The following is a 14111-nucleotide window of genomic DNA, read 5'->3' as shown; positions in this document are numbered from 1 at the left end:
GTTTATCAATGAGGTGTGTGTGAATTCCCAAGTTTTTGAGTACTTGAAGAGGATTAACCATTGTTGTTGGACATAAATAAATATAATATAATGAATTAAAACATATAATAAATACGAGATATTATTTGGAAAAGTAAACATGATGCATGAATGCAACATATAAAAACACATAAAAATTATATACTAATCCATGATAAATTAATTTGAAAATTAATGGACTAGCCTTGGGGTAGGTCAAACTAATCCAAATTAATTTTGAGACAAATCTCAATTTCATATGTGAAAACTTAAAAAAGCCTTTTTCTCTTTTGACTTATGAACTACCGCTGGTTTGGTAAAGATGCACTAGTCGTGCTCGAAAGCCTAGATACACCTTCAGAGTATAACCCATTATTTTCAATTAATAACTTAACTCAAGAGTGTGCCTTAGGGTCAGTCAAACTTGAAATACCTCACTAATTATATTCTTATAAGAGAAGTCAACCTTGAGATAAAATAAATATATTCGAAAGCCTTTCCTTAGGGTGGCCGCAAACGGAGGCGACACGAGGCCTTTCCTATGCCTGTCGGTGTTCAACCAATAATGGAGACCATGAGACTTATTGTCATAACTCCCTCTCCCACTCACTATCTTAGAAAAATGTGTTTTTTCACAAAATTAATATTTGTAAATTTAGTTGTAAAACTAAATTTAATTATTTTTACCAAATGAAATTCTAACAATTACTAATCCAATTAAGCAAAAAATAAAAATAGTGCCCTTAATTCTAATTTTAATTTTGTTTTAATTAAGAGAATATCATTTTTATTTTAATAATACATTTTTCATAACAAATTAAACAACTTTAATTTTTATTTACCATCTTAACTAATTATGTCTAAATTTATTATTATATGAATGATCATATATTTACATATAATAAAATAAAAGACGTTTCTAATAGCACATTTCTACACAAATGTAATGCATACTAATTGCATAATGTGTGGGTATATGAATGGCATGTTATAATGCATGGAAAAATATTAAACACTTTAATCACATTCAAACATTTATAATAAGTAAATAAAATCGGGTTGGTAACTTTTGGGTATTTCTACAAAAATTACAACACTTGCAAAAAAGACATGAAAATGTAATCTAGACTATGTAACGCCTGATGAAGAGCACCTTGAGATGTAGTCTTGTTGAGCCAATGCCACCCTTTTTCCATATCCATTTTGAATTATACAACTTTTTAATTATTTTAAACAAAATTTTAAAATAATTAAACTTTGGGTTTTAACATCCAAATAGTTTCTAAGGCCCAATTTGAATTTGGGTAATTTAATTCAAAAATAAAATCTAACAATTTAATTTTAATAAATTAAAATTCATAATAATTTTAATGTTTGATATTTTAATTAAAATAATTTTAATTATGGAAGAGAATAATTAAAACATTTTTAATTAAGGAAAATAATCAATATTATTTCAATTAAAGAAATTTCCAAATTAAAACTATTTTAATTAAATTCCATATTTTTAATTAAATTAATAATTAAAACAATTATGGTAACAACACATTAGGGTTTCTATGATACAAACCCTAGGTGTGTACCAATGTGGGGCAGCGGCAGGGAAGTCTAGTGGTGGAGGCTGCATGGCTCGGGGTTGAGGTTGCAGGTGCGCACAGCTGGGCGCAGGGGCACGCGGGAAGGCACGGGCTGGCAGGGGCGCGCTGGGCAGGCACAATGTGGGGTGCGGCTGGGCACATGCGGGCACGATTGGGCACAGGCGTGAGTAGTTACAGGGGCACGACTCGGGGCTTGGGGCTCGGGCCATCTTAGAATTTCATCTAGAAATTTAAAAGAAAAAAAATACAAAATTCCTATGCCTCCAAAATGACTTACATTTTTCGTCTAGAATTTTTAAGAACAATTCCTAAACCCAGAAACACCATTATAAACAACCCTTAAGAATCTATCATCATCAATATAAACATCCATCCATTCAAACATATATCATATAATATAAAAATGCACGTAGTCCAACAAAGCAATTAATAATATGCAGAGATTAATGACCTGCTCTGGTACCAATTGTTGGAAAAACAAGCAGAGTGCACAATGAAAAATGGCGTGGTGGGCCCGTGATAACTCTAGGAATTAGAGTTATTTTAATGCATTTTAAACTTATATTTTTATCAAGAAAAGAGTGGTTTAGGGTGTTTGTAGTGTATTTATTTTAGTTTTGTCAAATATTAAATATAATAAGATAATATTAAATATTAGTATAATGCTGGAAAAATATATCCTAAATTGTGAAATTTTTCCTTGGCTGGTGGTTGGTAGAATTTTGGACATTTTTAAAAGGATTTGAAGCTTGAAGTGAATCAAGAAATTGGGATGCTGCAGCATTGAAGCAGCATTACGTTCTGCTAGTCAAATACTTCAAAGGCCCACGTGGGAAAGTAATTGACCAACGTAGTTTTTGGGATTTATGTGATTTGGGATGAGCAGTAACTAAAATGGTTTTGGGCCCTTAAAATCTTTTGGTCCATTGGGCTTTAAATGAAAGGAAGAAAAAACATGGAAATAAATAAAATAAAATAAAAAGAGGCCCACGTGGGAATTTTTCGGAAGAAAAGGGGAATTGACCTAACCTATCATTATTATCAATTGCCCATTTTTTGAGATACACGTATAGGAGAAGCAAGGGAAAACCAGCAGCCACCATTGAAGAAAGTGGAGAATATAGAAAAATAAAGAGAAGGATTCAAGAGAGGAGGACCATTCTGGGAAAATCCTTTTGGCTTGATTCTCTTACTCTTCTACTTAATATTTTATTTTATTTTTCTTGTATTTTCTAAACTATAATTTATTTTGTTAAGGGTGTTTTTGAGATATTGATTATGAGCTAAACTTTTCATAGCTAGAATAATTATTGAGCCCTAATGTGTGAATTGGTACTTTGTTGGTGATGTTTAATGCAATTTGAGGTTTACAGATTCAAGTATTTTTCATGTTTAGTGCTCGCCATTGCTTGATCACCTTTAGTGAGTAATTGAATTAATTGAGGCTGCTAAAAAGGGTTATAATTAATGGACATAAGACTTGAATGGTGCAAGATTAATTTCTTTTGATTTTAATTTTTTAACAATATTGACATATATTGTTACCTTGCATAATCTTTTGGAATATGTGCTTGGGAATGTATTCTTGTACTTAGATTGGCATAGACATATGTTAGTTTGATTAGAGAATTGATACCATAGTGATTTCGACGGAAGCCTATGAACTCAATTGGAAAAATGGAGGATTATGAAACCGTAGCTTTGACAGAAGATTGTAGTGCAATTATTCAAAATAACCTTCCTCAAAAGTTAAGAGATCCGGATAGTTTCACTATACCTCGCACCATTGGGAACTTTCATTGTGAGAGGGCTTTATGTGATTTGGGTGCAAGTATTAATTTAATGACATTGTCTATATTTAGTAGGCTTGGTTTGGGAGAAGCTAGATCGACTACTATTACTCTTCAATTGGTCGATCGTTCATTAACACACTCCCAAGGTATTATGATAACTGCATTTTAGGGTCATTATAGAAAATGTTTTTGTGGTAATCTTGAGTGTTTTTGTGTGTTTTGTGCAAGATCACGCGTTTTTTTGTCTTTGTTGTAGGTTAGTATGAAGAATCACGAGGAAAATGCTAAAAGAAGCTAAATGGTGGAAAAGCGAGGCTTTTGGCGGTTATTGGACTAAAAACGATACCAAGGTTGATTAGAAGAGGGTTTTTGAGGAAGAGATAAGGTGAAGGATCAGATCTGAGAAAAATTTAATTAAAGTCGCGACTTGAGTGGAAGTCAGAGATGTATATGTTACTGGAAAGAATTAGTGTTGCGACTTGGGCTTATAAGTCGCGACTCAAGAGGAAACAGAGGCTAAGCTCAGGAGTAAAAGCAGACACGGGCCGCGACTTGCTTAAGCTGAGTTGCGGCGCCTGAAGCCTTTATACGAGAAGAAAAGTGTCAGAAATAGATATGAGCCGCGACCTAGACAATGCCAAGTCGCGGCCCGCACAATAGTAGTTTTAATTACGTTTTTTAGAGACTAATAGTAGTTCTTAGGTTTCATATTTTTATTTCTTCTTCAATTTTATGAATTATTTTGTTGACTTAGTCATGTCTGATATGAACTAAACAATTTTTATCTAGGGTTTAATGTAGTCACTTGGATTTCTATCTAATTGAATTATGGTATTCTTTTGATTTTTCTTCTCTATTCTAATCTATATAATGTGTGTTTAATGCTAGAAAATACTTGATCACTATTTGCTTGATTTAATGGTTTTGATTCAAAATTCGAAAGATGAGAATTGAATATGCTATCATTATATAGACATAGGTTACATATTGGACGAAAATACTTGTATGACTTGTGTAGTAATTAAGGTTTCTATACTTAATGCCTTCTATATGTTTAAGTTTATCACATATATGTAGAAAACTTGCATATAGGCTGAGATCTTATATCTTGAAATAGAATAAGAATCGATTTATGTTAACTTGCTATTAGAATAGAAAGAAAGAAATCTAGAATTGATTAATACAATTAGTAGAATGAAAAGTTGATGAAATTAACACCCTAGGTCTTTTTCATGGTGATTTAAATCTTTTATTTAGTTGTTTTCTTGTTTAAAGTATTTTCTTTTTTAAAATTACATTTAAAAGTCAAACTCTTAGTTGCCAAATAGAAATTTAAAGAACAATTATTTGTACTTGGAAGGTAGTCTTCATGGGAATGATACTTTATTTATCATCTATATTACTTGAATCGATTGGGTGCACTTGCGTATCATTTTTCCACGATCAAGTTTTTGGCGCTGTTGCCGGGGACTTAAATTCCAATATCACAGTTAATTGTTACTTGTTCTAATTTGGTTGTTTTATTTCATTTTTGTTTAACTTTTATTCGGATCAAGGTTATATTGTGTTTTAGGAGTAATTGGTATATGCGAGGAAATAGACAAAAGAAGATTATACCAATAGATCTGGAAATTAAAAAAACGTGCAGACAGAACTGAAAAATAAAGAAAAGGTTTGAATTCAACATGGCTGAAAATGTGAATAATGGTGTGAACGATAATGCAAATATGGGTAATGCAGCTGAGGTAGATCCACCACTAAGGAATTATGTACTCCCTACTGTTACAGGGATACATTCAAGTATTCAACCTCCTACTGTAGAGGTGAATAATTTTGAAATAAAGCCCTCAATTATTCAGATTGTACAAAAAACTGTGTTCAATTTCGAGGGTTACCAAATGAGGATCCAAATCTACATATCACAAATTTTTTGGAGTTATGTGCTACATTTAAGATGAATGGGGTTAGTAATGATGCTGTAATATTGGGACTCTTTCCATTTTCACTAAGGGATAGAGCTAAGAGTTGGTTGAATTCATTACAAGCCAATTCTATACTTACTTGGGAAGATTTGGCTCAGAAGTTTCTTGGCAGATATTTGCCTCCTTCTAAGTCAACCAGAATAAAAGGAAAGATTAACAATTTCCATCAACTGGATGGAGAGTCTTTGTATGATGCATGGGAATGATTTAAGGAATTACAAAGAAAATGCCCACATCATGCCACATCATGCAATAGAGAAGTGGTTGTTAGTACAAACTTTTTATAATGGTTTGGGGGGAAATACAAGGACAGTTATAGATGCAACACCTGGAGGAGCATTTATGAGAAAAAGTGCTAATGAGGTATATGATTTGTTGGAAGAGATGGCTATGAATAATTATAACCGGCCTACTGAGCGAGAGAATAAGAAAGTAGCGGGAGTCTTAGAAGTTAATCCAATTGCACTCTTAACAACCTCTCAAGTAGCATCTCTAACCAAATAACTACAACAAACTAATCTCGCAGCATAAGAAATGCAAGTACAGAATGTCACGAGTTGTGAGATTTGTGGAGGACCTCATTCTTATGAATAATGCTCGAGCACAGCTAGTTGCTCAATTGATGTGAATAATATGCCCTTGGAACAGGCAAAGGTTATAGGTAATGTTTCAAGACCTGCACCCAACACTTTCTCAAATTCCTATACACCTACTTGGAAAAATCATCCTAATCTATCTTGGAAAAATAATCAAGGGTTACAACAAAACCTACGCCCATCTCATCCCCCACCATATCCATCAGCACAACCTGAAATAAAGCCCGACGTACTGAACCAGTTCATGACTGAAACCAGGGCATCCATCACAAGTTTGGAGACACAAATAGGTCAATTGGCTCAATTGTTTTCTAGTAGACAACAAGGAAATTTTCCTAGTTCCACAGAGGTAAATCCTAAAGAACAGTGTAATGCAATATCCTTGAGGAGTGGGACTAAGTATGAAGGACCTACAGTAGATGACAAGAAGAAGAAGACAACAGATAAGCAAGTTATAAGCCCAATTCAAGAGGAGGCTATGAAGACCTTCCAAAACCAGAAAAACCAAAATACTCTGAGCCTATGCCAAAAATACCATTTCCTCAATGGTTTTGAAAGGCTAATCTTGACAAACAATTTTATAAATTTTTGGATATCTTTAGAAAACTACACATTAACATTCCTTTTGCAGAGGCTTTTTATGACAGAAATTTTGTCAAGGAAGCGAAAATTAGAGGATTATGAGACGGTTGCATTAACTGAAGAGTGCAGTGAAATATTGCAGAAGAAACTACCTCCAAAGCTTAAAGATCCTTGTAGTTTCAATATCCCATGTTCTATAGGGGTTTATTAGAAACAAAGGCATTATGTGATTTAGGGGCTAGTGTGAATTTGATGCCTCTATCAATCATTCAGAAGCTAAATTTTGGAGAAGCTCAGCCAACTACAGTGTCTTTGCAGATGGTAGATAGGACAGTTAATCATCCTCATGGAGTGATTGAGGATGTATTGGTAAAAGTGGGTAAATTCATATTTCCTGCAGACTTTATTATTTTAGATATGGAGGAAGATGAAAATATTCCAATAATACTTGGAAGACCATACTTGGCAACTGGTAGGGCTTTAATTGATGTACAAAAGGGTGAGTTAAAGCTGCGAGTGAAAAAAGAGGGAGTAATATTTAAAGTTTTTGCAACTATGGAAATTCCAACTTGTTGTAGAGTTGACGTGGTAAACCAAGAAGGTAATAAGATGGAAGCCTCTAAGAAAAGCTCCATAATTAAAACCGGAATGAGAAAAGGGCGTAACCGGTTAAAAAAATACTTTAATGAAAGGATTTGAATGTTATATAAGCAAGAGAAAGTTTCGATAATTTCTAATTACAAGAAGAAAGGGCCAACTCATGATACTGTGGCTCTAAAAGATGTGAGGGGGGGACTTGATCCGAGTTGAATATAAAAGAAAAGAAGCGTCCGACTAAATGATGTTAACGACAGTGCTATCAGAGGCATTCCTATGTTTTATTGAAGTTTTTGTTTTGAGTTTTAATTAGTGGACAATTTTTATTTAATTTTATTTTGGATTTTATAAAGTTTAGTTATTTTTAATTTATTTTTATTTTAGTATAATGGTTGTAAAAATCCTGAAAATCATGAAAACAAATGAATTTTTCAATTAGTCATTGGGCCAAGTCGCGACTTAAATGAGCAAGTCACAACATTACACAAGTCAAAGAGCATTAAAAAAATGAAGAGGAGGGGGTTCGCGACTTGCCCACGCTGAGTCGCGACCCTAGGCTGAAACAAAGAGCAATTTTTGTGGAATTTAGGGGCGGGCCGCGACTTGAGAAGCTGAGTCGCGACGCTTGGATGGGCGTTTGTTGAAAAATTTAGAGGCGGGTCGCGACTTGCCCAACCTAGGTCGCGACGCGCCTGTATCAGGCAGAATAAAGAAGGCTTTATGTCGTTTTTTTTTTCCAGAAACCTTCTCATTTTGTTTCAAATTCTCTCAACTCATAACAATATTTCTTACTAAAACCTCTACATTTTTCTCTCTGTTCCCTCTATTTCAAATATTCTTCATCTAATTTTCTCATCTCTACTTCATAGTTCTTATTGATTTCATTCATTATTATTGCTAACCCTAATTTGTGTTCTATTGATGTTTGGTAAGAGATTGAAGGAGGATCAAAGGGACATATTTTTCACCTTGCAAGGATTGTAAGTTTTTCTTGATTAAAGCTTTCAATTGAGTTACATTTATATTAAGAGATTGCCTTAGGGTTTTTGGATTGTTTGTGGTTTATTGGGTGATAATTTTGGGAGATTTTAGTAAGGAATGTTCATAATTTTAGGGGAAGTGCTGCAGAAATTTTTGTGGTTACTTTTTTGAAAAATTGTGAGGGTATGGGACCAAGAAAACAACCTAATAGGGCAGCTACTTCAGAGAATACTAATCACCCTTCCTCATCCCGTTCCCAACCATCTCAACCCTAGCCAAATCCGCCAGCACCTCAGCCTATTTTAGAATATGATCCCGCACGTTTTATTAATAAGGATGCCCATGATTTGTATCAAAGGTTATCCCAAAGGCCAGTTATTCAAGAGCGGGGTATGGACATTAAAGACGAATTATACCCTAATGACACCTATCATATTATTAGGAATGAAATTTTGGGTCGAGGTTGGCAATTATTTGTGGATGAGAAGAAGCCAAAAGCCAATTGCTCCTTGGTTTATGAATTTTATGCTAATTTTCCTGGGGCTGTAAATAGAAAGGTGTTTGTTAGGGGTATTACAGTTGAATGTACTACTGAGAATATTGATGATTTATTTAATGTACCTACATTAACTCAGGAAGAGGATGAATATTATAAGTTGGCATATTATAGTGAGGTAAATGGGACTGAGGTTGCTGAGACCTTAGGAATTCCTGGTGCTTCATTTGTTATACAGAATGGGGAGCCCAAACATTTAAAAAGATACCAAATGAATGTCGTAGCTAAAGCTTGGAATCTTTTCGTGAGTACAAGGCTTATGCCAAATACCCATCTGTCTGAAGTGGATACTGATAGGTGTCTCTTGGTATATGCCATTACGACAGGGCTGTATATTGACATTGGGTGAGTTATTCGCCAGAGCATTAGGGATTTAGGTCGCATGACTACTATCACTGGGTTGGGACCTGGCTCCATGATTACTGATCTATGTGACATTTGTGAGGTGCCGAAATATCCTAGTGATATTTTTAGGAGGGCTATGGGGGTTATTTCTTGGGCTATAGTAAGTAAATTTAATGCCCCAACTTTAGATCCACCTATACTGGTACCCATAAATGTAAGAGTTGGTAGGGAAGGAGAAGTAGCTGAGGAGCCCATACCAGCCAATGATCCAATAGAGGGAGTAAGGGCAGATGAGGAGGAAAGAACAGAAGCATGCCCTCGATATTTAGCAATTGAGGCTCCACCGGATCCGCATTTGGCTAGACTAGATTACATCATTAGGCAAAACCAGCACACACATAATTTTTTGGGCGAGCTTCATGATTTCCATAGAGCTCAAGTTGATAGGCAGAATGAGCTGGTTTGCAGATGGTCGAACCAAGAAGCGGACCGGTAGTACTTCCCTTATCCACCGCCTTGGCATCTATTTCCAAATGCACCACCATTCTGAGATGAATCATGCCAGGTAAGTTTCCTTTCCTTTACTTATTTTTAAACATTGGGGACAATGTTTTGTTTAAGTTTGAGGGAGGGAGTTTATTTTTTTGTTAATATTGTTTTGTGTGTTTTATTATGTTAGTGTTTAGAGTGTGTCTAGTTTTGTATCAACATGAATGAAAATTAACAACAATTGCCAATGAGAATAAAATGAATGTTACGAGTATAATTCAAAGAAAATGAAATCTGAAAAAATCTGTGTGCTTGATTAAACACTCCATTTGTACATTTTAGTTTAGATAAAATTTGTTGAATATTTTTTCATTATGTTAAATTTATGTTTTTGATATTGATTATGCTTGCTGAAATTGGTTAGTGGAATGATTAATGGGAAGTGAAAATTATTTTTAACAATTCTAGAACTTGCTTACTAGTTATTTGTGGTAAAATAACATATCATGTATGTTTAGGAATATGATTTAGGCCATCATTTGGATCGTTTGAGCTTTTCTTACCAACCTTAAATTATTTAATCCTTTGGTTACCCTTTTTGAGCCTAATTTTGTATCCTTTTTGTTCTAAAGCCATCATTTAAGCCTATTACTTGCCATTGGTTATATCCGTCCCTAATATACTATGAGCATATGATTGAGAAATGGTGATGGGGAGTGATGTGTAATGGGGTTTAATGGTGATTTGAGTGGGTTTAGAAAGTGAAAGAAAAAAAATATAGAGAGAGAATATATATATATAAGAAAAAAATGATGAAAGATATTTCAATACACTCCCAATATGAGTACATTAGAAAAATAAAGTTTGGGGGAGTGTAGTTATTATTGAAATATATATATATATATATCTCTAAAGAAAAAAAAATAAGAAAAGGGATTATTGGATTATATTCTTATGGAAGTGAGGTTGGTTAGTTTTGGTCATGTGCTTATAGTAAAGTGAGCTTAAAATTACTTTTTCATCTACCTTTACCTAAGCCATCGTTACAAGCCTATAAAAGTCCTATTGATTCTTATGCATAACATGATTTATATTAGTGGAAAAGAGAAGTAAGTAAGCCTATGGAATTATTTGGTTTGAATGGATCGATTGGAAATAAATTTGGTGAGCATAATTGATTTCAAATTTATTTATTTAAAAGTCATGAGTTAATAATCCGAAATGTTAGTAGACTAAGGTGTGTTGACAGAGAGTTTTGATCAAAATTCTAGATTGAAAACCTGTTGAGTAGTTCTAGATCAACATTCATGATTTTGAGGCATAATTTTTGTTGTTGGTATAAGTTCATGCTGTTAGAGTCTAAGTTTGTTTTTAAGTCCTTTGTTCGGGGGCGAACAAAGAGTAAGTTTGGAGGAGTTTGATAACTTCATTTTAGGGTCATTTTAGATAGTGTTTTGTGGTAATCTTGAGTGTGTTTTGTGCAAGATTACGCATTTGTTTGTCTTTGTTGTAGGTTGGTGTGAAGAATCACGAGGAAAATGCAAAAAGAAGCTAAATGGTGGAAAAGTGAGGCTTTCGGCGGTTATTGGACTAAAAATGATACCAAGGTTGATTAGAAGAGGGCTTTTGAGGAGGAGATAAGATGAAGGATCAGATCTGAGAAAAATTTAATTAAAGTCGCGACTTGGCCCTTAGAGTCGCGACTTGAGTGGAAGTCAGAGATGTATATGTTGCTAGAAAGAATTAGTGTCGCGACTTGGGCTTACATGTCGCGACTCAAGAGGAAACAAAGGCTAAGTTCAAGAGTAAAGGTAGACATGGGCCGCGACTTGCTTAAGCTAAGTCGCGGTGCCTGAAGCCTTTATACGAGAAGAAAAGGGCCAGAAATAGATACGGGCCGCGGCCCAGACAATGCCAAGTCGCGGCCCGCACAAGGAAAATCTCAAGATTTTATATTTTTTTACTATAAATTCGTGTTTTAGGTTTAATTAGGTAATGAGGTCAGTTTTTAATTACATTTTTTTGAGACTAATAGTAGTTCGAAGGTTTCATATTATTATTTCTTCTTCAAGTTTATGAATTATTTTGTTGATTTAGTCATGTCTGATATGAACTAAACAATTTTTATCTAGGGTTTAATGTAGTCACTTGAATTTATATCTAATTGAATTATGACATTCTTTTGATTTTTCTTCTCTATTCTAATCTATATAATGTGTGTTTAATGCTAGTAAATACTTGATCACTATTTTCTTGGTTTAATGATTTTGATTCAAAATTCAAAAGATGAGAATTGAATATGCTATCATTATATAGACATAGGTTACATATTGGACGAAAGTACCTGTATGACTTGTGTAGTAATTAAAGTTTCTATACTTAATGCCTTCTATATGTTTAAGTTTATCACAGATATGTAGAAAACTTGCATATAAGCTGAGATCTTATATCTTGAAAAAGAATGGGAATCGATTTATGTTAACCTGCTATTAGAATCGAAAGAAAGAAATCTATAATGGATTAATACAATTAGTAGAATGAAAAGTTGATGAAATTAACACCCTAGGTCTTTTTCATAGTGATTTAAATCTTTTATTTAGTTGTTTTCTTGTTAAGGTATTTTCTTATTTAAAAGTCAAATTCTTAGTTGCCAAATAGAAATTTAAAGAACAATTAGTGGTACTTGGAAGATAGTCTTCATGGGAACGATACTCTATTTATCATCTATATTACTTGAATCGATTGCATGCACTTGCGTATCATATTTTCAAGATCATATTATTGAAGACGTTCTTGTCAAAGTGGACAAATTCATCTTTTCCACATATTTTATTGTGCTTGATATGGAGGAAGATGAAGATGTTCAAATTATTTTGGGGAGACCATTTTTAGCCCCTGGTCTAGCCTGGATAGATGTTCAAAAAGGAGAGTTGATGCTAAGAGTGCAGGGTGAGGAGGTTGTATTTCATGTGTTCAAGGCTTTGAAGTATCCTAGACCGAACGATAGCTGCTTTAGTGTGAATGTAATTAAGGAAAGTTTGTCAAAGGGAAAATTCAACAAAGATTCGCTTGAGATGAGTCTTTTAAACCTAACTTGTTTATGTCTTTAGACTCACGTTTTTACTTAAATGACTTGGTTAGCAAGTCTTGCACTATTTTAAACACACAGTGTAACGGTCTTGGTTATCCAGGGAATTACATCACTCTCGTAGAGGAGAATTTGGCTGAAATCGAGTACAAATCCATAGAGCGCGCCCTCTATGGAGTGTGGAGGCAACATCCCAACTTCGATTTCTCCTCATTTTGTGAGCACGCCGTTGCCAGGGTGGTTGAGTGGAATGCTCGCGGCGGGAGGCCTTGAGATTTTGCTTCTGCAACACTATCATTTAATTTGATTTGGCTGTATGCTCATTTGATCCTATCATTTTTTTTTATTTTGTTGGAACTTTTTTAAGTCTTGCTCTATTATCGCAACTCCTTTTTTCTGTATATATATATGCGATTATTTTCTTTTGTTCCTCTATGTTAGAGGTTCTTTTGAGCCCGCAAAAAGGGGTTCGATATGTCTTTTTTTATATACTTTTTTATTTATCATGCTTGAGGTCCTTTGGAGCCCACACAAAGGGGTTCGATAGGTCTCTCTTTGGTGCACCTTGATTGTATTGATAAGGATATGTTGACCTTTTGGGTTCTAGCCATCCTTTTATATACTTTTGAGCGCGCTTATTATTTCTTGCGAGAAGCGTCCTTCTCGTCATTATGCATAGTACTATTTTTGCAAGGGTCTCTTTTAGGATCCTTTTTTGCTAGACGGCTTGGTGGCTGCTCTAGGCTTATCGGTGGATGCTCTTCCAGAGGCCTTTCCTCTCGTGGAGGTATCCGCCTTTACTAGGAGGCTCTTCCTTAGGCCTTTCCTCTGGTGGAGGTTTCAGCCTTTATTAGGAGGCTCTTCCTATAGGAGCTTTTGACCCTCTTGAGGTTAACAAGGGTAGCTAATACTTATGAACTCGAGAGATGCCTTGCAAGGTTTTCCTCCTTATTTTTTTTTTATAAGGATCTCTTTTAAGACCCTTTCTGGCTGTGTACTCTACCCCCAAGTGGTTGGCGAGATTTATCCCATCGGGCACTTTGATCATTTTTCTTATGCACTTTGATAATTCCAATTGGTGATTGGTACACAAGAGTTAGATACGTGCTCACGTAAATGAGAAGTGTGACATGCCAATAAGAAATATATTCATTAAAAATAAGGAGAATACATAGATATTTGTGGTGGAAATGTTCATACTACCTATCGGGGCATCTAAGTTACCCCTCAATTCATAGCTGTTGGGGGGCTAACTATGGTAACCCTTTCGATTTATCATACTAAAAGTGGAGCTTTACCCGATGTTCCATCTCAGGCGCGTATGCACAACCATCGCTTCTGATCTCCTCAATAACTTTGGGGTTCAACTCTCTCGGGTTTGTGCTCCCATGAACTACCATCACCATAAGTTTTGGTGGTGTCATGGCTGTGCAAAGGGACGTGTTATAACATTCCCTCGCTTCTTTCTGTTCCCCTTTCACATTTG

General features: G+C 34.7%; 1 non-coding gene across 1 annotated transcript; it reads right to left on the bottom strand.

Annotated features, from left to right (window-relative positions):
- Positions 1-5528: 5528 nt before the first annotated feature.
- On the bottom strand, positions 5529-5635 carry LOC133802759 (small nucleolar RNA R71). The gene has a single exon (XR_009877506.1). It is a non-coding gene; the product is annotated as a small nucleolar RNA R71 (small nucleolar RNA).
- Positions 5636-14111: the final 8476 nt, after the last annotated feature.

The sequence above is a fragment of the Humulus lupulus genome, chromosome 9 (assembly GCF_963169125.1).
Source record: "Humulus lupulus chromosome 9, drHumLupu1.1, whole genome shotgun sequence".
Taxonomy (NCBI): domain Eukaryota; kingdom Viridiplantae; phylum Streptophyta; class Magnoliopsida; order Rosales; family Cannabaceae; genus Humulus; species Humulus lupulus.
The sequence above is the reverse complement of the archived record's forward strand: the minus strand, read 5'-3'. Positions and strand labels throughout refer to the sequence as shown.